The following is a 26,044-nucleotide window of genomic DNA, read 5'->3' as shown; positions in this document are numbered from 1 at the left end:
TAAATAAATGAAGGAGAGTCAAAGTACAATTCACTCTGACTATCAAGCCAGTGGGCTCCACCAGGTAATGGAAACTACCATATAGCAGAGTCCTTAAAGAATCATACTACAATGCAGTGTGATCATCTTTAAGGCACTTGAAATAGCTCAGAGATGATCAGTTCTAACAGGATGTGGTACTTAAAGTCAGGAGTTACTTGATTGGAGGGTTCAAAAGTAGGTGAGACTGCAAAATGGACACTGATGGTGCCGTGAAGGATCACTCCACTCCTCTCAGCTACACTTCACAGGGAGGTGGAGGAGGATGAATAGAGTGGACATGTTGTTATCCCAGGCATCAGGCCATTAGTTTGACTCTTTGGCTATAGAGACATGTTGCTGATGTTGTTGCAAACAGACACATCTAAGGCATAATGACAGCGCTAGTTTGGTAGAGATGTCGACACCAAAATGAGCTGAACAATACACACTCTTTGCTTGACAAGTTCTATTATAAACTATTAATTGCTGTTGCTAAGTCATTTCTAAAAGCTGTGAAAGAAACTGTCCTGTTTCGAACTGTTGGACGGCATCTTTTAGCACATGGTCCATGAATATTAATTTTTGGAAGTCGATTCAAGCAGCGAATATTTGTGTAAGAGGCAATCTTTGAAGTCATTCCAGAAACACAACAGGGAGCTGGAACACATGGCTCCTAAAACAAAGAGAAGAGCAGAGACTATAATATTTCTTCTACTTTGTAAGCTGTTCACATCTGTAGTTATTTCTTTATCCTAGTTGGATGAACTTGAAACAAATCTTAAGTCAACACAAATTCAATCGTTTATTCACTATCCTCTGGGAGACGGGGGGGAGAAAAGAGTAGGAGCCGGATACCCACATTAACATTGCAAATGTCTCTGCACGGATTCGCTTATGATCTGTATGCACGTCTCGCACTACATTCACAATGCATTCTTAAATAAATAAACTAACGTGTAAGGCTTTAAGCTGTCTGCAAGACAGCCATGAATATTTGATTCAATCACCTTTTAAAATGCAGATTGCCCGTGACCTTTGCCCTTGAGTTTTGTATGGCAGTGATTTACTTTAGCTCCTGACTATATGGTTTACTACTGTACGTACAGTAGTACACAAATCTTCAGGAGGCCAAAAGGTACAGAGTGCTTAGATAGCAAGGTCACAAATGCATGTCTCTATCCTGACCTCAGCAAGACAGAGTGCTGCTATCACTGAGGCTCCTCATCATACTATAATACTTCAGATGTGCTGGGTAGAAACAACAACAAAGAAAGTGGCTTGATACTCTGCTTTGTAATGCTGTCCTGCTTGGCTTCCTTCCCTCACCTGGGTACCAACCACTGCTGAGCGCGCTGGATATTTCTGTTGAAGTTTCCATTAACCTTTACTGCATCGACTCTTTCAATATTCATCAAAACCATTTGAATGTTATCAGAAGTGTGGCCCACCTAAGAACACCAGCACGCAGACTATGATCCCCAGCAAATTCTACTGTTCATTATTTTATAATGAACTTGCTATATTTGCTACGAGGAAAATCTCTTTCAGTGTTCATTGGGGTACCTGGCTGTTGTTTTAAGACACACTTGAAAAACTGTGAACCCGTCTTTTAAACATCTGGTGTTGACAAAAACTTTCACAAATCTTACTCTAAGGAAATTTAATTTAAGTCCGGTTTGAGTGTAAATTGGTTTAATTTTAACTCTGTAAATCAACTATGACAGTGTTTTCAGTATGACTTTTAGCTATCTGAAATAGAGAGTGTTAATTGGTAAACTCTGCCTGTTACATTTTGCTGCAGATATTTATCTTTATCTTGTTTGATGTGATTCAAATCCTTCATCTGCTGTATCCAACCTAAAGTTTGCCAAACAGTCGGTTTATTGCGAGTTTACTCGAGTTTACAATTTGCTTGCACACAGTTCTTAAAATATTCTGATTTCACAGTGAAGTAAAGCAAAATAAATTACATTTTGGCAGCACAACTCCATCAGTTTATCTTTAGAATCAGTTAGCATGTAAATGAAGGCTTTCTTAATTGGCTCCTGACCATTAAAAAAACACTGCTTATTATTCCAGCGTTTTTCAAAAGTACAGTAGAAGCACAAAATTAGATGTCCCTTTTCAACTCCTGTTGGTGAGTTTTTTTTTTGGGAGAAAGATGATATTCAGTGATGTTGTTTATTCCAAGAAAAATGAATGTACAGTAATGCATAGCTACAGAAGATGGCAGTTGAAATTGAGTTTGGAGGTGATGAAGATGAAGTTCTACAGAATGACAAGTTGTTGCAGCATTTTTAAAATGTGAAAATAGCCTTAAAAGTAAACTTATGAACATGTACTAAACTTAGAAAAACATAATTTGAATGTCTGTATGCCCAACAAATATTGCTACAGGTTTTGTAAATATCTACTGTATGTGGTGCATGTTTTAAGAAAACATGTTAAGCATATAGTTTACTGTGTGTTCACTATTAAATGTATTAGATGTGATTTTTGAGATATTTTTATAGAACCATAATTACACTTTAATACAGAGTTAACACCTGTACAGTTAATTTCTAACACTGTGTTGAGAACACACTGGTTAGTGTTGATGAGTGTTAAATTTTAACTATAAAAAGAGTCAGTAATTACTACAGTGTTGAGATACCAGCACTGCAAAAGAGTTATATTAATACTCTTTTGTGTGGACCCATATAGATACTATGGGTGTTGAAATGAACTCTGATAGTGTTGATTTATGTGCTCATTTTGCTGTGCGTAGTGTACATACTGTGGATTTCAATTTCTTTTTGATAACATTTTATTATAACTGCGCAATTTATTATTATAGCTGCAGAAACCATAACTTAATCAGACTGCAAAAAACAAACAAAACAAAAAACTCATTCTTCCTCTTTAGCCTGCATTCACAGCTCTGCATTGAGGCAGAGATGAAAACAATACAAACCTCTGTAACCTCCATCCACAATCTCTATGCAGATGGTGTGGAGGGAAGAAAGGAACACTATTACCTTCCCATCATCCTGTCATGTATTCACTGCGTTCTTTTCATTGCTTATGCATTGAAACCTGAATAAAAGGAATATTTTGGGGTGGTGTCAGTTTTTCTATGACAGTAGTTAGTACTATTATGGAACATGCTGAGTGGGAGCAAAACAACATTGAATAATTGATTGGCACTAAAAGATGTGGGCACGGCTATGCATTATTCAAATTGATACTTATTACTGTCTCTACTTTCCTATGGTAAATAAAACAGGAGAGGGGGGACTAGAAAAAAGCTGCTCATGTTTCTATTTGTCGTTCAGCAATTTTAGACAGGAGGCTGAAGCTCCAGTTTCCTTATTTTTCCCTCCTTTTGCCGTCCCCTGCAATGACAGTGCTGGATTCAATGTCCGATTCTCGCTCTCGAGGGAGAAGTGGGTGGCTATACCAGAAGTCTGACATCTGTTCCTATTTAAGAAATATTTCCAGGAAATAAATTGTAAATTGGAACTGCAGAAGTAACAAAGGTGTAGGTGTAAATGAAAGGAGGTAATGGGCATAATGCTTTGCAATGTCACGTTGTTCTCCAAAGTGCTTAAAAGCTGCTTTAACAAACAGATTAAAGCTACACATCTATTCTGTCAGGAGGCTTAATGTCACTGTCAAAGCATTTCATTTCTATTGATGGACTTTTATGTAATGATCGACCAAATCTGTCTTTCAATCCTCTCATGTCCTTTGTTCTTCTTCTCGTGGTAGGTTTTGTCGTCCTATATTCAGAGAAGAAAGCAAAAACAATGTCGCACAGACATAATTATTTGAAATTATTATAGCTCTGACCCATATTTTGTCTTTGAAATTAGAGGTCACTGGTGAAATGAATAGTCAAAGAATCTTGAGAACAAATTGAGGTGTTAGATTTTTGACAGGAGGGCAGGTCTCAGAGCAGCTCATGGGGCTGTGTATGGTTGAATGGCTGCATCTATTACCTCTAGTCATCCTCCGTGCTTTTCAACAATGCATTTTGGGGAACATGAATACTGTGGCAGCCGCTGAACTACTACATACATATCTATAATATCGTGCAAGGCATGTGGTCCTCTGTGGTGGCAAGTGTACTACAGGCATTAAAATTCAGCTGACTGAAAGTACAGAGGAGAAAGAGAGGTCAGCAGTTTGACTTTAGATTTGTCTCTGTCTGTTTTTGTCCTCAGATGTCATAACAGTGTGATGGACATAATTTGTTCTGCCAGCAACTTATCAAGTCCCTAAAGATATTGTCTTTTTGTTCCTGAAAGGAAGGCAGAAGAACAGCAGTGAAAACTGCAAAATCTTTGCCTCAAATTTGATAATACTGGACATTTTAATCACCAGCTGCTCCTTAAACACAAACTGATAAATTTCCATTGTACAGTATGCTTTAACCAGTTAATATAACATGTCCGCTTAACATATACTGTGCTTGTAATGCCCTACTGTGTGTGTAATGCCACCCGGGTTACATTTTTTTATCAACATAATTAGGAAAAGTTACTGAAATGTAACTGGCAAGTTGCAAAGCACTGATACTGAACATCACTAAAATGCTCACTGACAGAATCTTTCATTTGTTTTTCTACAGTATCCGTACATAGCAAGTAAATCATGATCATATGTTTTTACGGTTACATTTCGGAACTGACAGATCTTCATTAAGGTTAGGGAAAGATGGTGGTCTTGGTTTAATACACAAAAAGTCTGGTGCCAAACCATTGGTCTGAAGGCCCATTATTCCAAAACCCTAATAGTTTGAAAAACTTTCCATTGTCCTGAAAGCCCATTAGTCCAATGGCCTTTTATTCCGAAAGAAAAACGCCAATTTCTCCAAAGGCCCATTGCTGCTGGCCCTGTCTATGGTGCTGAATTGGTTGTGGTGGGGGGGTATTGTGGTGGACGCTTTGCCATTATTTATGGTTAGGTGTTCCAATTAGGCTACCTCTGTCGTCTTTTGCGTTAGGGTTAGGATAAGTATGCACTAAATGCACTAAAACGCAAGCATTTTGCAAACAGTATCTTTGCATTTGAACGTCAAAATACATACATACAAGATATTAAGGACAAAAACGACAGTGGAAACCGCTTATAGTGATCATGGTTATTGTGATCAACTGCTTATATGGACCAAAAAGGTCAGGACAGAATCATTCCTATACAAATGTTCTTTAAATAATTTGCTTATAGTATTCAATTAGTCCACTTACAGTGCTCATTTTGGGCCTTTTCATACATGAAAACATATGGAAAAACATTTTAAATCTATGGTAAGTCTATTTTCTTTTTACCTTACTCCCATAATACACCTATGATGTGTAATTAGTGTCGGCAACACCATTATCAGGCATTGCGGTGCACCTCCACATGGTTGTGTGAGGGTGTGGGTGTTTATCTGTAATCACTGTGAACCAATCAAAAAATAATGTTTTATTCCTCTCATTCACCATCTTTCTCACTACCAGCGCTCCTTCTCTTCATTCACTCTCTAGCTCTCTCGACCACAGCTGCTCCCTCTCACTCTCTCGCTGGTGCTCTCAGCTCTCTCTAAAATGAGTCGGGAAGTCGTCAGCAAAGCCTAATGTTACTTTTAATGTTATCAAATTCCTAGTAATGTTTTTATCTTCCCTCATGGCAGGGTTGTACAGCGTTGCGGGTTGCGTTTCTCCAAAAGTTGATTCTGGTTCAACTTTCTCGCTGCGGCTCCCACCCCCGCAGCCTAAATGCACAACCTGTCTGCTTCGGGCTGGTTACCTGAGGCTGGTGCTGTGTGCACATTGAAATCATGACGAGAGAAAGAAAGTCATTTTCTCTCATTGAAAAATGTAGCCTCCTTGAAGCTCAGGACAAACTGCCAAAAACGAGCCAATGAGATGCAGCAGCGAAACAACAAGCGTTTGAAACAGTGGTATTGTATGTTGAAACAAGTGTTGAAGTAAATAAAATTCAGTAAATAGCTAAGCTGTCTGTTTCATTACTTTATATTCATGTAATAAATATACAAATGTCAGTTAGATGGTAATCTGCATGAGAAATTAAGAAAAAGAAAAAAAAAGGTTATAATAATCATCTTATACAATCATCTTGTAGTGATCAATTTGACCTGGATGGATGTGATCACTATAAGGGCTCTTCATCCCCAAAAGTCCACAGTGACTTTGTGACCTAAAGCACAATCTTTCCCCAACCTTAATCTAGATGCTATCATTGCTTACATGAAGGATTCAAGATTGAACGCTCCCAGTAGTCAAAGTCCTGCGCTTCCTTCCAAAATGTATTTGCCAATACAAATTAGTAGTATTAGTAGTATTAGTAGTATTAGTATATAGATGTAATCTCTAGGAGACAGGTTTGGTACATTGCTGCCAAAGATACTGTATACAGTACTGTTTCAATAAAGAGGAAGGAACCAAAGCTTGCATTTACTGCCTAAAGTGATAATCCTCTTTTATTATGAATTATTTAGGAAAGCAGATATAAAAGATTTCCTGAGGTTACCACTGCAATTATATGAGAATATTGCTGTTTGTACTAAGGTCACTTGAAGTAAGGAGAAAGTTTACACATGTTCAGCCAATGACAAGAACATAGCAATGTCCATAAATGACAGACAACTTTATGACATGTATAGCATATATGCTGAAAATTTTCATGAACTTGATCTCCCAAATGTCCTTAGATCACATTTCAGTCATTTGCAGAGGATAGCACAGCAACATTTTAAAGCTGTTTTTCACAGTCTGCTGCATCAAATAACGTACAGCCCATATTGTGCTTCAGGTAATTGAGGAGTCTTCCCCACCATCAGTAATCCTTGGATCAATCCACTCAGGGGATAGAAAGTGTGTGTGTGTGTGTGTGTGTGTGTGGGGTGGGGGGGATCTAAAATTTTCATAGGATTAACATTCATTAGAGTCTTCAGCTCTTCAGTAGGCTGCATACAAACTGCATTTTAAATAGATTCTTGCCAAAAGCCACAGTTGCCCCTGGTTGTAATAAAGGGATCTATTTTCAATATTCTCCCCAATAGCTTGGGATTAGTCCCAGAGAACGATACTATTGCCTCTCTCCAATTACCGTCTCATTACACACAGTTTCCATGACCTGTGCTGATGAACCAGATTAATCAGCTTCACTCAGGTCAGTGCTACCAGGTGGCTGTGCTTGTATTATAATAATGCTGACCTTCCTTAGCTGAGGGTTACTATGCAAGTTAAAACGGTGCCAATTCCTATGTACATGGCGGTCTCACTTAAGTACACAGTCACTGTATGGACCAGGAAGCTCTTTGCATTAACATTATACCTGTTCAACCTGTTGTTTGAGCCTTAGATCCTAAAAATCTATCACATGCCCTTCAAGAATCACAGTTAATTGTCTCCTAAAACAATCAAAATCAAAACTCTCTCTGACAATTTATTCATCCTGAATTTGTAGATGAGATTGTCTGTTACCACAGTTTCTGAGTCAGTGTCATCCATTTAAATGTAGTATCTTTGCCAACAGTGTATGTCTTTGTAAGTGAATCAGTTTTTATCTCCAGGAGTTTGAGCCAGTGTGTTTTGAAAGTTGCGTTAGCTGCTAATGCTAGCATTACTCACCTTGGGTTGACCGCACCTGTTGGTAACTTTAGCGTCAGTGTTCATGTAACTTTCTTAAATTTGTTGTGAATGTGACAGGCATTGTTAAAGCTTTCAGGCAGCTTCTGACATTTCTTTCAGTGTGGCAATTTTGTAAATCGCTCTACAAGGGCATGAGTGGAGAACATGGCGACCTAGCTAGCAGGAGAGGGGAGGGTCGCAAACATGAACACACGTTAATGTTGGAGCCACAGGAGCACAAAGAGACAAGAGGTTACCTAGAAAATTGCCACCTGTAGTGATTGATTGTGATTAATTTCACACAAAAGTTGGTTTGAATAAGTGGTTGTGTATCAGTGTAATCATATCTCTGACTCTTGTATTAGTTTTCCTGAACATGTCAGTTAATCTTTGCACCCCTACTTTTAGTACAAAACTGTACATTAAGTTACATTTGTGCACACTATCTGCCAGAATAATGGCAGATAGTGAAAATAATCTTGAAAATAATCATAGTTTACACTTTATATGTAGAATGGAACTGTCCATTGCAGCTCTTAACACTTCACATTCACACTTCACAAAGCACTGCAGCAATAACTGATAACTGATGGTTCATGACCCCTTTCAACTTACAGTACCTTTATCAGCCATCATTATTTAGACTGACTTCAATGATGTGATTTAGTTCAAACATTTCATATCAATGTCATTATAATAACATTTCGGTGTTTGTGTCTTTCAAAAGTCCCCTGTGGAGAATCTCAAGTACCACTCAACCAGCAAGACAGACAACTTGAAACATGGTCAGTACCTTTATGAGGAGAAAAGGCCGATGACCTTCACGCCTGATGGGGAAAACCTAGCTGGTAAAGACCATCAAAGTAGAAAAGCATGATCGCCTGTGTGTGTGTGTGAGTGTGTAGGGTTTCTGGCCAGGTCTCAGCTAAAATGGTCCCTGATTGTGTTTCTCTACTATCTCATTGTCAAAAAATCAATTCTGGCTTGTCACTCAAGCGAAGACCCATTTCGAGCAGGCCTCCTCCTTTGGTACAGTGTAATGTCAACATTTGCCTTGCATTCTGTGTGAAGGACATGAAATTTTAATAGCAGAATTCAAACATCCATCACACATTGGGGCAACAAAAATAAATGTGAAACCTCTGCTTTCAGATTTTGTCATCCATTGTAAGTGAAAATAGATATTTGAGTCACTGCAACTATATTCTGATTGAACAGAAGCTCTCTGGTTTTATATAGAAAGCTGACATAAAGTGCATCTCTCCAGCTGATTATTTTACTGTGTGGAGCCATTCACTGAATTAATAAATCACCAGCCATCTTCCTTTTGCAGAGTACCTTTGCATTGCCTGTTTGAAGGGTTGACTATTCATTTCTAAAAGCTGATTGTCGCATAAAGTAAGAATGTAGAAATGAATGATTACAGCTACTAAATAAATCCAGGCCTATTGAGTGAGAGCTGCTTGACAGTGTACACCATCTCACCTTATCAGCCTGTGTAGGATGATCAGGTCTTCTTCATCAATGTTGTTAAAGGACACACTTAATTTCAGGAAAAAAAGACATGTCTGAATCAGCTTTCGTGTACGACATCCAAAACATGAGTCAACTAACTTTGTAGATAGTGGTTTGATGTATGAAATTTCAGGACCGGCAGACAACCAAATTTGTCAAGGAATCTGTTTGGGGCCGATAACAAAGATCTATGCTCTTCTGAATTTAGCTACAGGGGATTTAAGTACAATCATCAGGTATACATTCATGTAGTATCGGCGACCTACTGACGCATGTCCTCCTCCTTCGAATAGGCAGCTTTTGTTGGTTTGCGATGTATCGGTAGTTGGTCTAAATATTTTTTCAGAGGCTGTTCCACACTGCCAAGATAAATGTCTGTAGGAAACACTAGCGCACATAAACACAATGGGAGTGTATTGCCGGGAGTGGGAGGACTGTGTCAGTAATGACATAAAACAGCCAAAACACTACCCGGTGCGGCCTGAGCGATAAAGCCTTTTCAAAATGCCAGATTGCTCACTGTGCCCACACTAATCCCCATCCTAATCACTCAATATTAACTGCCAGAGAGCCAGAGTGAGGGACTGTGTGCCTCTATAATCATATAAAAAGTGTTGAGTGTGCTTTGAGAGTGTGTCAAGTTACCCTTATTTTGTAGATGTAACTCTTAGTCCTCCAGCCAATTTTTTTTTAACCACTCAGTTGAGTTGTATTCTAGCAGTATGAAGGATCTAATTTACAGGGCATCTTCTGCTGGCTCACAGTATTGAGGGAGCATATGGTGCTGAACTGAATGTACCTTGTCAATGCAATTATTTGTCAGCCTGTAAGGATTTTTATATCTACAGATATCATTTTAAGGCAGCAAATGACCTCTTTATTCTTAAAAATATGAGAGAATATTTAAGGCAAAATAAACTTTAGCTATTTACATGTTTGAATTACTTCAGAAAAAGAAAATTATTAGCCCTTGACACTATTTCAACATTTCTGTGACAATTATACAGAATTTGTATGGTAGATAAAAAAATCAGTGGTCAGCTGTCTATAATGTTGTTGAATAAAGGCACTTGTGCAGTGAACACATCACATATGTAATTTCTGTCTTTGCCCAATAATGACAAATGTTTATGTTCAAATGACAAAGTTATATGAACTGGTTCTTTTCTAGTATAACCCAGCCATTCACTTTAATGTGTCATTCTAGAGGGCAGTTACAATGTATTTTATAGTTTAATATGGAGAACTAGCTTAGAGCAATGCTTTCTTGGTGTTGGCATCTTCAAAATGTAGCAACCAGGGTTTGAAACAAGTGCCTCCATCATGCTGTGAAATTTGGTGGTTAGATTCATGTTCCCATGGGCACATAAACCCCATCATCTTCCCTCTAGGGGCCATTGTCAGGACACACTTTCAGCCCTATAAGACTAAAAGAACAGTAAACTCAACAGCATGTTCTTTATTTTCATGGGGTTTCATAAAGACTGCCTCAGGCATTTGGACTTTTTTGTTGAAAAGGACAAAAGGTAGTAAATTTGCTTCCCATCTGTTAAGGTAGCAGTTTAAATTTCAAGGTTGTGTGAGCCCATGTGTTCATGACACCAGCAGCAAAAGAGAAAGGTCATTTAGAAATACATGAGACCATGTTAAAGTTATTTTTCAGGTGTCATCCTTAGCCGAGCTTAAAGTCATAACACAATGTCTTTGATCATCAGTCACCACGATGGAAAGGAACATGTGGTTGTGTGCAACATGATGGGTAGCTGAATGTGCTGGCATTGTTAGAGTTCACATTCCACTGGTGTCACTCATGCTAAAAATGGATACTCTCTGAGAACAGATGCTCTTTTTAGGACAGTGAAACGTTTTTGTTTTTTTTTTGTTGTCTGGAAAAGCTGCAGCTGAGTCGTGACATTTGAAACTCAACACAAAGACACATTATGAATCTGTGTTTATGCTTCCTATCAGACTTGCAACCTCAGGTTTCAGTTCAGTAAGCTGACTGACAGCGCTGCACAATGAAGCAACGCTTTCATTATATTGTTGAAGCATCCAATCCAAAAGACTTCTCCAACTCCACTTGTGTGTGTCCTTGATACTCAAACCAAAAATGAAATGCCATCAGTCATGTCTAAGTGTTGTGATTACTCTGCCATTGTTGCTGTTTGGGCTTTAGTTTCAGAGCTGACGCAAATATTGTGCAATAATTTTACACATCATAGCTGCAGATTAGTTACTGTGCATTAATTTTCATGCTGGTTTATGAATGATAATTACTTGGCGTATCAGGCTCAGAAAGGCATGCAAATGAGCAGAGTTCATTAGAGGCATTAGAAACACGTTACCCAATTATGGCATTCTGCTTGGCTATGCCAATGACACGGACAGAGAATTTGGATGCACTACCCTGTTGCCTATTTTCAAACTCGTTGGAATTAGGACCCAAATTACCTCTGTAAAATAGATAATGGGTGTATAATGAGCTTGGTGGAAAAACAGCAACCTCCTAAAAACATAACAGATCAGATGTAACACTTTTCAAATCAGTGGGGGGAAAGTGGAGAGCTGATTTTCTAGCAGCAGAGTAAAGAGTGATATATAGCAAATACTCACACTGTGAGGATTTTATGATAAAGAAAATGAGTATATTTTTCTGTAACACAGTGAAAAGAAACTATCAACTGTATACATAATGTGGTGCAAAATGGGACAAAATACAGTAAATATCACAAGACCTTCAACATTATTGATATACAGTATACTAAGATGGCTGGTTATGTGTAGAAAATTGAATCATTGAGTAATTACTTCATAACAGGAAGTAATTCTTCAGAGAAATCATTATAGAAGATATGTGCCTAAATCGTAGTAATATATATATTCACAGAGCACTTTATTAAGAACACCTGTGTGATCTACTGTGATCCAATACAACAGCTGTTCCTAGTATTTTGCCACCCTTATACGTTTATGGAGTGGACAAAATATGAGGAACACTTTTCAATATAATGCACTCTAGTACACCACCACCACCCACTACCACCTCAAAAGTAAACATAAAGTAGAAAAGTACATTATCACCTTTCTGACAATGTCAACAAACAAACAAATATATAAGCTTCATAAAAGTAAAATTTATGGCAGAGCTGTTGCATTGGATTGCATTAGATTGCACAGGTGTTCCTAATAAAGTGAGTGTATATTGTTTAGACAAACACAATGGGCCTCATGCAACAACCACTCATATGAACAGATTCATTCTTATTTGAGACATATGACTGACTTGCGTAGCATTCATGAATTTTCTTGTAGTTAGAATCTTCCCTTAGATATGAATGAAATTCATGAGAAAGAGTATGCCTCTCTAAGAACAATTCATTTCAAAACCTCTGCCATAATGCAACATATGTTGTCTTTGGCTATATTGTGGTTGCATAGTACCAGGTAAATACACTTGGTCTTCCAAGGAGCCATTTCACTATAAATTTTTTGTCATCAGGTTATTTTCTCAGATTTGACAAAGGTCCTCTACAGCCACAGAAGACATTATACAGCTGTTTTTGCAGGTTGAGTAGTACTCCAGTTACTTTTACATGTAAATCAGTGTTTTAAGTTTTAAGAATTACAATGCAGAGCCTACATGTTGAATTGTATCCCACATAAATGCAACGTCTGAACCCTTGTTTCATGTATTCCCCCTCTCTTGTTTCTTGTCCTCTATCCACTGTCAGTATTAAAGATGACAGGGGACAAAAGTAAAAAAGTATTACAGAAAAATAGGCATTAAATGACCGTAGTTAAAATCATAACTAACTCAACTAAAATAAAATTAGACAACTAAAATAAACATGCAAACCTAATACTGAGTTCACCATATCACCATCATCATATCATGACATTTTTTAGCTTTTTTATTGCCATGTAAATGTAAACAGTTCTGTAGTTGCTAGGAGAAAATTGTGTCAGCTGCCTCAGGGTCTTTATGCATGTCTGACACTCGGGACTTCCTCAGTTGTACCTGACGGTGTAACATCACCAAGACTACTGTAGAAATCCTCTCATCCATCACCGTGACTGTCACATCCCCCTCGTTACGCCCCAAGTTTGTCACAATTCATGTTATTGAAATAATGAAATCAAATAATTATTTATGGTCTATTAATGCAATACCATGTCCTGAATATCAGTCTTGTCCACAGTATATTTTCTGCTGTATCAGATATTGCACCTGGTTATTTCATGAAGTGTCGTCACATTTATTTCTAACCAAACAAGGTTTATTTCAACATGGTTTAACAAATCAAATAAACTGTAATTGCTTGTTAAATGCCAGCTATCCATTGTGTTCAAATACACCTTAAGTAATTACTGCTTTACTGCAATGAAAAACATTCATTATGAATATGATATAATGGTTATATGAAAAGACATGTCTGTCATTCTGAGTTAATTGCACGTTTTAATCACACCATACAAGCTGAGATCTAAAGACGAGCAACCACATGCAGGTTGACTGTGTGTGTTGTTAATATAGACTGACAATGCCTTAAATATTTACAGTAGTTCAAATGATATGTGTGGTTTAAAGATTATTATGAAACTGAGGTTTTTATAAGTGAGATGTTTGAAAATGAAGAAATCATCTCTGTATATGCCATGAAATTACTTTTTCATGCTAAAACAAGTGTAAACATGAGATTCTTGAACACGTAGTGTTGCAAAATCAGTTCTTTGCAGTGGATAAATTATATGCCGACCATAAAATCAGAGAATCAACAGTGAGAATGATGTAGGAAGGCGGAATGAACAGTGAAACACAAACACAGAAGATAAGATGGGTGTGTTTATTACTGCAGGGATATGATAATACATAAAGTATTTACTGTGTGTTATATTCATCTATCAGAGGTGTTCAGACAGGGTGTTTTATATGAGAAATATACTAAATCCCCTATTATATACTGGAGATTGATTGACTCATCAAATACAACAGTACCCCTTATTCATTCAATGTTCTACTCTTAAGGAGGGACACACACCTGTGCCTGTTGTAAGCCCACACACTGGCGGCATTTTGGTGTGCCTCATTGTGAGTTGACGCTACTGTCTTATTTCCCAGTGTCAACGCATATAAACTGTCCAGAAAAGAAGCAATTGTATCTAAGGGAGTAGGTTTAAGTGATATCTAATGAAATGTACGCTATTTTGCTAGTAACTATTGTTAATGCACTTACCCTACGTAATATGTTTAATTTCCTGTCCTATACTGCCTTTTTGTTGATTGATGTTCAATTCTTTCTTCTCTTTAAAAGAATATTAACTGTAAATACAGATGAAGGGATTTTTGCTAGCTGAAAAACATGCTGAGGATTTGGCAGTGCTTTTTTTCAGGCCCTGCAAAATGCCTGCACTCTTGTCTTATGTTCTTCTGTTGGCCCCATCAACCTCCATTGATAAGACAGGGCAACCTTTATGTTACCTTAGAGGCAATAGCCTACGTTATTCCGAGTGTAAATTGTAAAAAGTGTAATTTTAGACAACATAAAGTTGCTTTGGTGTAACCCCTCATTATGACCTTGCTTGTATCACTCTTGCTCCCTTGATTGAGACATCCCATTGCTCTGAATTCTTCTTCTGTCTGCATGGTGCATCTAGTGTGTGTCTTAACGATATTAGGGACTGGACAGCAGACACAGACTAAAGTTAAACAACTACATGTCTTATAATGCTGTTAAAGCTTTGTTTAAATCACATTGAGAGACACATGACTACACTTTATTTTTAGGTCCAACTCTTCGATGTGAATATACTTGCAATTTATACTGTATGCTCAAAAAAGACATATTTGGCATTTACAGTAACAGGTATTTCACCTGAATATTTTCATATCCACTACAACAGATGCAATTTCAGACACAAAACAAAACAGGCCCAGGAGCATCAGTGAGGGACTAGCTAAGACCAAAACTGACAACAAACACTGACACAAATAATTTGTTACAAATACAAGGAGAGACAAAGCGGTTTGCTACATGTAGACTCTGCACAGCAGCTCCTCTGGGCACAAAATCATATAGTTTAAGTCAATACATTTAAAATCCAGAGCTGTTTACAGGGTTGCTGAAATGTAAGCTAAAGAAAGAATGGAATATAATTGCCTGAGACTACACAATTATAACTTTTACAGCAGGGTTATACTTTCATTGGATTGGTTTGATAGGAAAAGTTTTTTTTAACCTTTATTTACCCAGGGTAGTTACAGAGAGCAATGCTTTCTTTTTCACTCTCACACTAACCACAGTCTGGTCTGTTAGCCACTGGACATCTCCACTGGAGTGGTTGTGGGTTTAGAGCCTTTCTCAAGGGCACCTTAACTCAGTGGCAGTAAGGGAAGGGGAAGTGCTGCTCTGTCACTTTTCCCACCCCCATTTATCCTGCTATTTCTGGGATTGAACCAATGACCTTCTAGTCACAAGCCAGTCCTCCTTGTTGAGTTAGCAGCATGGCTCTAGGGATAGCAACTTCAGTCTGTGGGCCTGTCTTGGTTTATTAACTTTGGTCCATCACTTTGGTCCAGACAGAAATAGCTTGACAACTACTGAACTGATTGATTACCATGAAATTTGCTGCAGATATTCAAGGTCCCTAGAGGATAAATCCTAACGACTGTGGCGATTTTTCCTCTATCGCCACCAGCAGCTTAAACTTTTGACATATTTAGTGAACTATCTCAACATCTACTTAATGGATTAGCACAAAGAGGTTTTGTTCAGACATTCATGGTTACCAGAGGATGTAACCTACTGACTTTGGTGATCCTCTGATCTTTCCTGTAGTGACACCATGAGATTGGCATTTGTGTTTTGGATGCCTTATAATTTGGTACAGACATTAATGTTCCCCATAGAATGAATTGTAATAATTTTGAACCTCTCACATTTCATTTAGTGTCATCATTGGATCAAAATTTCAGTTTGCCCAACACAAATACCTGCAAAACTAAAAATCTGATTCCAGTGGCCAGTTGTATTTTGTGCTGCTGTGCTTATTAGCAAACTTTAGCATGCTAACATGCTAAACTCAGATGACGAACATGGTAAACATTATACCAACTGAATAACAACATGCTAGCATTACCGTTGTGATCATGTTAGCATGCTGCTGCCTTACTGCTTTGCCTATAAGTACATCTTCACAGAGCTGCTAACCTGGCTGTAGACTCAGTCTTGTTTCTACATAAGCTTGTACTTGATGTTTTGTATTTCTAGCGAGCCAGACACCATAGCCTGGTTCCAGAATTTTGAATCACTGCCCGAATCCCCTTTTAAAATAGCTCAGAACCAAACTAAAACTGAACCAGTCAGAACTTTGTGGGAAGGATTTAAGAATGAGGACGTCAACTTCCTACTAAGAGCCAGAAAAATAGCCACAAAAACTGTGACAAGCATGGTTTCATGCAGATTTACAATTGGTTCTAAGATGACCTCCAGAGAAAACAACTCCTTAAGAAAAACTGTTTTTAGCAATGTTGCTGTATCCTTTGATTATTTTGGTGAGTACAATATTATCATAAACGATACAACTGAATGAATTAAGTTGTAATAATGCATAATTTTCTTTTATACTGGCATATTTCTTCAGCGGTTATGGTTATGCCACTCATTACGAGCATGAAAACAATAAGACAAAATGAATGGTTGATGGACTTTGTGAACTGGCCATGCCTAGTAGGCTTAGTAGTAATTAACTGTGATATCACAAATTGAGGCACAGTATAAACTTACCTCATTGGTTTTTAGATATGCTCACTGAATCACTTACGAGTATTAAATCAATCACTCCTTGAACATGAAGGAAAAGCATTCAAATCTGAAATGTTGTGGTATTACATTACAGCAGATATAAATTGTTGTTTTAGGACTTCTTCAACAAATGTCAGGACTGAAACAGTCTATCAGAGAAAATGATATACCATTATGGTCAAATATAGAAACCTCAAGTTACAGGCTGCTGTCAAAATGCTTGTTATGAAAACTCACAACTCCCAGGTATTGATTCTCACATAAAAAAGTGTGACTCAACTTTCCCATCCTACAAATGAATTCTTCCCACATGTCACCCTGTGACAGAATCATCTCATTTAACCAGAGTTATTGCTGTCATTAGAGAGGACAGCCACTTCCCCTGTTTATCTGTCTGACTGCTGACCGCAGGTTAATGAATAATAATAAATAATAACACACTAATGATTATGCTTGGAGGGCTTAGCATGACAGCTACTCAGTCAAAGAGGGCCACAGCACCCAAGGGCGGCAGAGACGGGGGAAGTGAAAAGGCATTATCCTCCTTTATCTTCAGGATCATCAAGGGTCCTTGAGCCAATTGGATTATTTTGGAGACATTATACACAATTGATTGGTGCTCTGTTGAGTGAGTACAGCCTTGTGGATGTGTGTGTATGACAAGACTATTACCTTTTAGATTGCTTGGTGAGTGAACAGTGTTTTTGAGGGTCATCATATATGCATTGGAGCGATCTCTCATTCAAGGCTCCCCCCGATGAAATGTGAAATGCTGTGAAATGTGTGCAAGATATCAGAAAAGATGTGTGTGGTTGGACCTCACATTGCCTAGGTTTTTAAACACATTCTCACATTTTTGTAATTCCTTTTATAAAACATTACCAAAGCAGAAGTATGGGAAAACATTCACAACCTCAAGAAAAATACACTTTTTCCCCAGAGTGCTTGACATGATGAAAAATGCATGAAACCACAACATTAACTCCCAATGTTCCAATTCCCTGCCGACAGAGAAAAGACGAGTTTATTGAACGTATATCCAATAGAGTGAAAAAGGATTAAATGAATTGCAAAAAGGAAGCTGACATCTGTCCTGGGAGTCAGAGCTACCACAGATTCAACTTTTATTAAACAAAAAACTGCCCTAATACAAACACAGGCGCAGTGTTGCCATTGACAGTGACTAGTCAGTTTATCGATGCAACAGCGTCTGGCCCTTAGCCCAAAATAATGTCTTGGTCTGTTTCTGCTGTGGCTAATTTTCCAGAAATTGTTAGTCACTGTTTCCAGTTGACATTGATATAAAGTGAGGACAATTTCCCAGCTCATATCCAACTTACCATACAGAAATACATTATGACAAATATTCAACTGTAAAGGATGCTTCTCTAAGCAGGTGAGCCAGGTGCCTCAGTTAAGCAAGAGAAGAGTGTGAAGGCCAATTAATATCCTACGCCAAAAGATGTAATTTAATTTGGTTAAGGTTAGTTATAATTTAAGTGGATAACATGTCTGCCTAGCTTACTACCTACAGTAGTAACAAAGTGTTAGCTGCAACCATTGGCATGTCTGCTTAGCTTACCTACAGTAGTAATTATCTAGTAATTACCTACAGTATAATTAGATTATGTATGAAGTTAATTTAGCAGCTCTGTCCTAACTTTAACCTGTATGCAAACTAAGTAGCCAAACAGGGTTATGTCAGAACAAAATAAGTCTGATCTTACATTTTTCCTTATTATACTGAATATATGTGTGTGAATGATTAGTTCCTATTGATGTGCAAGTTGGCACCTTGCATGGCAGCCCCTGCCATCAGTGTATGAATGTGTGTGTGTGAATGGGTGAATTTGAGTTGTAGGAAGGATGCTATATAAGTGCAGTCCATTTACAATTTACCACCTTCTGAACTGCTGTGAGCTCCAGCGGGTTGATGTGGTGGGGGGGTGCATGACTACCTGCCTCCCATGCTGGCTTGGCCGAGGGCCCAACCGGCTAGGTAGGCATCCGAGAAGATCCTGATATAATGAGGGACACACCCCAGCCACACCCCTTCGAAGAGGTAACAGCACCAGCCGGCCACCATGAGTCATGAGGACTCATGAGGACGGCATTGTTGGTGGTAACCGCTGTATGAGTTGTGCTGCTCACCTGTGCATGCCCTGCTTGGGTCATATGCAGTGGAATGGTAGTGCTTAGCTAGCCAATACCACATGAATAGCCTATTAGCTGCTAAAGCATAATGTGGGGGCCCTGCTCATGATGTGGAGGCTGAGCAAAAGTGGGCCTTGTGCACCACCTTCCCCTTATTCACCTCACCTGGTGGAGGGAAGGAGAATGTCCCCTCCGACCGGGGTCTCATGGCTAACAGTGCCAATGTCTGAAACAACCTGTGTGTCAGAGTGTGTAGTGCTAGCAAAAAACCTCTCTGAGGCCATGTAAAGGTTAGGGCCAAGACCTTTATTGTAAAATGGCTGCTGTCTCTGGCCGGAGGCAGCGGCACAACCAGGCCTGATACCCCCGCCGTGGCCAGGTTCACGACAGGGAGGTGGGAATGGCTGGGCAGGCCTGCAATGGCTCACGCTGGTAGTGGACCTGTTGCCAGACATGTCCCTGGGGCAGCAACATCAGCATGTCTTGATGGTGAAAGAAAGTTTGCAGGTGATGATCTGTTGTCAAAGGTGGCTGAGTGAAAAGGGAAGATGAGCAGCGAGTGCACTGGGGCTTTATAGGGGGAGGGTGCTGCATGGTAGCTACCTACCGATTGGGCGGGGAGTGCAAAGATCTTTCTCAGATGCTGAGGCGGAGCCTGCCATTGCCAGCTTGACAGACGCGGCAACAGTAAGTAAAGAGTGTGGGGCTTAGCAAAAGATCAGTTGTTTGGCAGGTTGGTAGAGTGCCACAGTACTTCTTTGACAAGTCAACAAACTATAGTTTCTCATTGCAGTGAAGCTTATTTTTCTTTTCTCTATGTACAATAGTGCACATAGGGGTACACAATTAGGCCCATATTTTTTTCCTTCTCAGGCTATCGACAAATGACAGGTGCTTTAGAAATCCTACACCGGTCACTGCTGGCCTCAGAGGCTCAAATAATTATCACAGTATATCTCTAAAAAAATCTGATTCATTAAATTATATTTGCTCCTAAGTGACCTGCTCTATGTGAAAAGTGCCCCAAGATGACTTTTGTTGTGATTTGGCACTGTATACATAAAATTGAATTGAATTGAATTGCATTAAACACTTAAATGTTGTTTTTCAACTTTATTTTTAATGGGCAGAGTTAAACAAACAGCCAGTTATTACATCATTTTTTCTTTAAATTCTACTAAATAGAAATCCAAAACTTGTAATCTGTATAGATTTCCTTTACTTCCCTGTCCCTCTCCTCCAAATTTTATGCCACTTCCCCAACTCAACCATTTATACTCAACTCTTTTGTCATTCATTCTCTCGATCAACCGGTTTGCATGCCAGCTTCACCTCTACTTTCATCCACACACATATTCAAACACACACCCCTACATGTGCACATCATCTCTGCCCTCAACCACTGCCCTCCACCCGCTTATCAACTCATCACTTCTATCTGAGACAGTACCATCCAGAAACAGTGTGTGTATAAAGCCATTAGTTACCCAATGAAAAATAGGAAAAAACAACAAAACAAACAGGCACGACAAACAAAAAATAATTAAGATACACACCAAAAATAATATAAAAACCATAACATTGATATTGGCGGACATAATTACCCAACACATCACCAGAAAGCTACTAACATGAAACGCAAAAGTTTCCCAAGCATGCGTAGCTCCCCAACACTTCTAGCCAAGGCGACCATCGGTCTGTGAATTGTGCATTTTGCAGTCTCAATATGAAAGTTATTTTTTCCATTGTGTAAATTCCTTTAAATACTGTCATGTGTCAAAGGTTGGAGAGTCTTTTTTAAGCCAGCTCAGTGTTATTGCTTTGTTTGCTGCTGGCTTCAGATTGCTCTGAAGGCTCGGTTTCCAACAGTTTTTTTTCTACTTTCAGCCCGAGCTGACGTCAGTTTGTGACGGATTTCTTTATGTGGACATCTGCTACGTGCACAGTGTGTGAGTTCGCTGCTCTGCTCTGGGAGTAGCTGCGCCAAGCCATGACTCCATTACACAGCACAGCACAGTACAATAAGTAGTTTACCTGTTGGAGGTATGCTGGTTGTCTGCAGCTCTTCATAAAACATCTCACTGTGGCCGTTTCTGCTTGTACTAGTCCTCCCTGCATTATTTCTAACTGATCCGCTGAACAAATAGCTCCATATGTTGTTGTTTTTAGCGCCGCTAACAGAGGTGGTCTGGGCCGCATGTGGCCACAGTCTTTTAGTAGTGTAAACACAATGCGTCCTGGGCCACATTGAAAGACCGCCTACTCAACTGACGTCCTCTATTCTCCGGCAGACTAGGCACAGGATCCTCCGTCCAAAGCTGTTCAACTTGTTTGATAACAGGATAAACAAATTATTTTGTTTTTCATGTGAATTAAAAACGTAATCGACCTCTCGTTTTTCCTGTTTTTCTCGTTCCTCAAACTGGTTTTCCTCTTCAAATTGACAATTAGAATAGAGTTAAACCATGAATTTTTCGCTTGTCTGTCTAAAAAAATATTTCAGAAGCTAAATGTTGCTGGATAGTTTCCTCTGTCCTTTCAAGTTGATAATGACAGTTTTTAGTTTTGCTGCGCTGCCTGACATAATGAGCTCAGGATTTATCAGGAGGACGCTGCTTTACTCCAAACAGTATGACGATGTCAATTAATGTTCTGTGTAGAAGGACACAGAGCATTAATAGATCCTGACTGCTGCTGTTGGTGTGTCAGAGATTTAAATAATCAGTGAAGTTATGCTGCTGTGTCTTGTGCGTAAATGCGCGCAGTGTCTCTGAATGGAGAGATGCAGCTGCGAGGAGATCACAGAATATTTATATATAACCTGAATATTTATCCTGTTATCAAACAAGTTGAACACAGCTTTGGACGGAGCGGACCCCGGTCCGGTTCTCCCGCTGGTTAATATCGAACGAATTTGGTCTTTGAAAAACAGAAATGATGTGCGTGTTTATTTGCATATAGAGGGGGGAAGTGAGATCGGATCACAAGTGGTCACCCAGGACGCATGTGGAGACACATGTTAATACCACGTGTAAACAGGGCCTAAGTGAAACATTTGATAAGAGCATTGGAGTACAGACTGACTTCTCAATCTCCAGCCACCTTGTGTCCACCCTGTCTCAAATCCAGATATTCAATGCCCTTATCTGACAAGCCAACCAGTAGTACCTAAGGTGAGGGAGTCCCCACCCTCGCTGTTTAGATAACTGTAGAACTTTGTATCTTACCTGCGGGCACCTTCACTGCCAAATAAACCTGGAGATTATCTAAAATTCTGTATTCTACCTGAGAGAGTAAGGGGTAGCACAGCCCATCTGTTAAGATCCGCAGATATCTTATCAATTAATTTATTATAGTTTGCCTTATGTAACTTATCTAAGTCTTGGTATAGTGGTGCCCAAGTATGTTATACCTTCCTTAGGCTATTTGAAGAGAATGATGCTCTCATCTGGTGCATGGTAAGTGAGTTTAGAGCCAGAGCTTCTGTTTTATTAACATTGACTGTGTTTACATGCACAAAATATTCCATTTTTTACCCTTATTCGCAAAAAAGACAGTATTCCTACTAAGCTGTTTACATGGCTAATGAAAATGAATATTCCACTAATATTCCCGTTTACATGCAGAGGGTTTTCAGGGTTTCCTTCTGCTCCAGTGGGAATGGGAATCACAAGATCTCTGCAGGCAGTGAAGTAAACCAGCAAGGAGAGAAACATTAATGAGCTGCTGTCTGATATTAATGAGTGAAATTGATATGACTGATATTATAGATTTAAAGTTACAGGCACATCTGGTACATAGGTTGTCCCACAATGTTTACTACACTGCTGAGTGTTTTTTGTGCATCACACTGAGTCGTCACCATCAGTCCATGGATGTATGTCAGGATAATAACCAATACCCTTCGTACCTGTCATGGAGAAGGCACGCTCTGTTTTTCCAGCCCACCCTGAACAGCTCTTCACTCTCCTCTCATTCCTCTCCTGCGTCTGCCTTCCTGCTTCAGCATATGTCATTTTGCCTGTGCGATGGTAAACAAGCAAGAGGGCCATGTGTCGTAAACTGCGGTAAAAATCCCAAATGAGATGCATATCCTGAATGTGCTTTATACATGTCCAAAGAATGCCCCTAAAATCCGAATAATATCACCATATCCCACATGTCAGAAAATGCTACATTTGGAATACTGATTGTTGGATGGATGTTTGAAATAGGGCTTTTATCTAAAAATGGGTTCAGTACACAGTTGAAATCTCCTCCAATCAGTAATATCCCTTGTGATAAGTCAAATATGGTTTTCATAAATTGTGGGCTATCGTCATTTGGGGCATACACGTTTAACATTGACACCCAAACTCCATTTATTGTACCATTAATCAACACATATAGACAGGTGACAAATTAGAGGAAAAAACAGTCCAGGTCTGAATGCTTGACCCCCACAGTGAGGGGATCTGGTGGCTCTGTTATGCTGTGGGGAAATTTTGCTGGCATGGTATTGGGTCTACTTGTCCCCTTGATTCATATAATTTTCATACTCATCAAAACCATTCAGTGACATGAAATGTTTCATCATAGGATAAAGGTGATCAGTCAAAACAACTTGCAGTGACCCTTCCCTCTACGGGGAAGTGCAGCCTCCTCCTTTACTGCTGCGGCAGCACCGTGGTAATGTGGCAGTAAAGCAGACAAATTAAACGAATGACATCTGTATGTAACTACTGAACACAACCAAATACAGAACTGTGAAAGAATATACAGTAGCTTCCAACTTAATTACCCAATGGGCCTTCTCTTCCAGCCACCCAATGGTACCGCGTGTGGTCTATAATCTTAAGTACCGATAACAAGGACAGTGACAGAGTTTCTCCTTAAGAGTCCCCTCCCTGGCTAAAAAGCTGTTCTAAAAAGCACCAGACTATAATAAAAATAAGAGTAAATAAAAAATAAATAAATAAAAAGGGGGGTGAGCTATACATTACATATATCCACACAGACATTGTCTTTACTTAATTAAATAATAGACAATAAACACCAATGCTAATGTCCAGTCCTAATTACTATGTCACTCTGTCCTTTCATAAATGTAAAAATGAGAGAGAGAGAGAGAAAAGCAGATTATCCATATCCTCCTTTTTTGTAGATGAGGTAGTATTTTAAGTATAGTGTATCCCTTAAACTGAAATAGTTAGTCTAATCAATTTGCATTGTTATCCAGTCATTCCACAATATTTGACCATTCCAACAGATCATAGGCCTAAATAGGCTTCATAAACAAGTATGAATAACTAAAGGAATAATACAACAGAATAATTTCTGTTGAAATCTTTAGACAGAGGACAGATAGTAACGATACTGTTCATGCCTTGTGTATTTTCCCAGCTGTCTGACAGTGTAGGTCAATCGATCAACTAGAAATTGCTTTGATATCGCTCACCAATGCGCCTGAGCTGCTCCCCACTGGGGATAAGTTGGACTGTCCATCCCAGCTGATGAAGTTCCTTCTCCATAAGCTCTCCTGCTGACAGTCTTGTGGTGATGCCCAGATGCTTCAGTTGTTCCGCGGCATCCCATGCAGAGCTGAAGGTCTTTTCCCCATCATCCAAGGTGACTCTCAGCACTGCTGGATAAGATGACATTTGATCTCTCCATGATCTTGCGCCTATGTTGCAGGGTGGTAGAATAGTCATGGTACAGTGTGATATGATTTCCTTCATACTGCAAGTCTTATGTGTTCCAACTTTTGTAAAGGGTCCGTTGCTTTGTTTGAAAGTGAAGGAAATTCACCACGATCGATCGAGATATTGGGGTCTCTGGGTTTTGACGAAGTGACCTGTACAAGCGCTTGATACAGAGGTCTTCCTCTTTGGGTACTTTCAGTAGTTTTGCTGTGAATTTGAACATATTCTCATCGCCCTCAGTCTTTTCTTTCACTCCATAGATTTGTAGATTGGACCTCCTTGAACAATCTTCACTGTATTCACAGTGCACTTCTAAACAGCGGTTTACATATCATGCAAGCTAGCAGCGGGTCAGCTTCTATGTTGCTCACTCTTTGCCAAACCTTGTCCAGTCTTTTTTCACATCCTCATATTTGCTCATTCACACCTTTTAGAGATTCTTCAATTTTGGCCAACCTTTACGACAAATCCCCTCTCATTCTTTTCATCTCAGCCAAAACCTTGACAATCAGGTTGCTAGCCACACTGTTATCTCTTTAGCTGCAGGTGAGCTAGCTTCCAGGTTGATTGTTGGTTTAGTCCAACCTTCGTTTCTCTTTGCACCTACTTTGGTTCATTTTTAGGATGTCAAGACAAACAGAATATTTTATTAAGAAACCACTGTAAATGATCTGTTAAATGTGTGTTTACAGTCCTCAAGGTTGGCAGCTTGGTTGTTAATTTTTTAATTTTTATGTGACAGCGGTATGATGGAGAATCAAATGCTCATACCGCACATGGTGCTGTGGGAATTCTTATGCAAAATTGTTTGGAGGGGATTCCAGTACATTATACAGCTGCCCGGGTGTTTATATCTACCAGTGACTAACATCTTCAGTAGAGTGCCAAGCACCCACATGACAGGAAAAGCCACTGTATTTTTGGCTGTTGGTACAAAATCAGATTTCCTTCCCACCACTGTACTCAGGTTCATTTCAGGCTTTTTGGAAAATCACTCTGGTAATGCAGATACTTGTAAATCAGGGGTTGCAGGGAGAACCAGTGTAATTTATGAAAACATATTTTATTCAAAATACTAAAGGTTAATGCTAAAGAAGGATGGAAACTGGAGTAAAGTGATGGCTAGTAGGAAAAGCACTGGTGTTATTAATAACATTAATGATGGCTCTGTCCATCTGGTAGTCAAGTGTCCCAGTAAGCCGTGACAGTGAGCAGAGCAGATATAATACCAGGACCCTGAAACTGAAGT

At 39.1% G+C, this 26,044-nt stretch overlaps 1 long non-coding RNA gene across 1 annotated transcript in view; it reads left to right on the top strand.

Annotated features, from left to right (window-relative positions):
• Nucleotides 1–26,044, top strand: part of LOC137200055 (uncharacterized) — an 88,708-nt gene that overhangs the window by 24,845 nt on the left and 37,819 nt on the right. Inside the window, exon 3 of the long non-coding RNA XR_010931905.1 lies at nucleotides 8,371–8,491. This is a non-coding gene — a long non-coding RNA (uncharacterized lncRNA). The remainder of the gene's footprint in view (nucleotides 1–8,370; nucleotides 8,492–26,044) is intronic.

This window comes from Thunnus thynnus, chromosome 16 (genome assembly GCF_963924715.1).
Source record: "Thunnus thynnus chromosome 16, fThuThy2.1, whole genome shotgun sequence".
Classification (NCBI taxonomy): domain Eukaryota; kingdom Metazoa; phylum Chordata; class Actinopteri; order Scombriformes; family Scombridae; genus Thunnus; species Thunnus thynnus.
The sequence above is the reverse complement of the archived record's forward strand: the minus strand, read 5'-3'. Positions and strand labels throughout refer to the sequence as shown.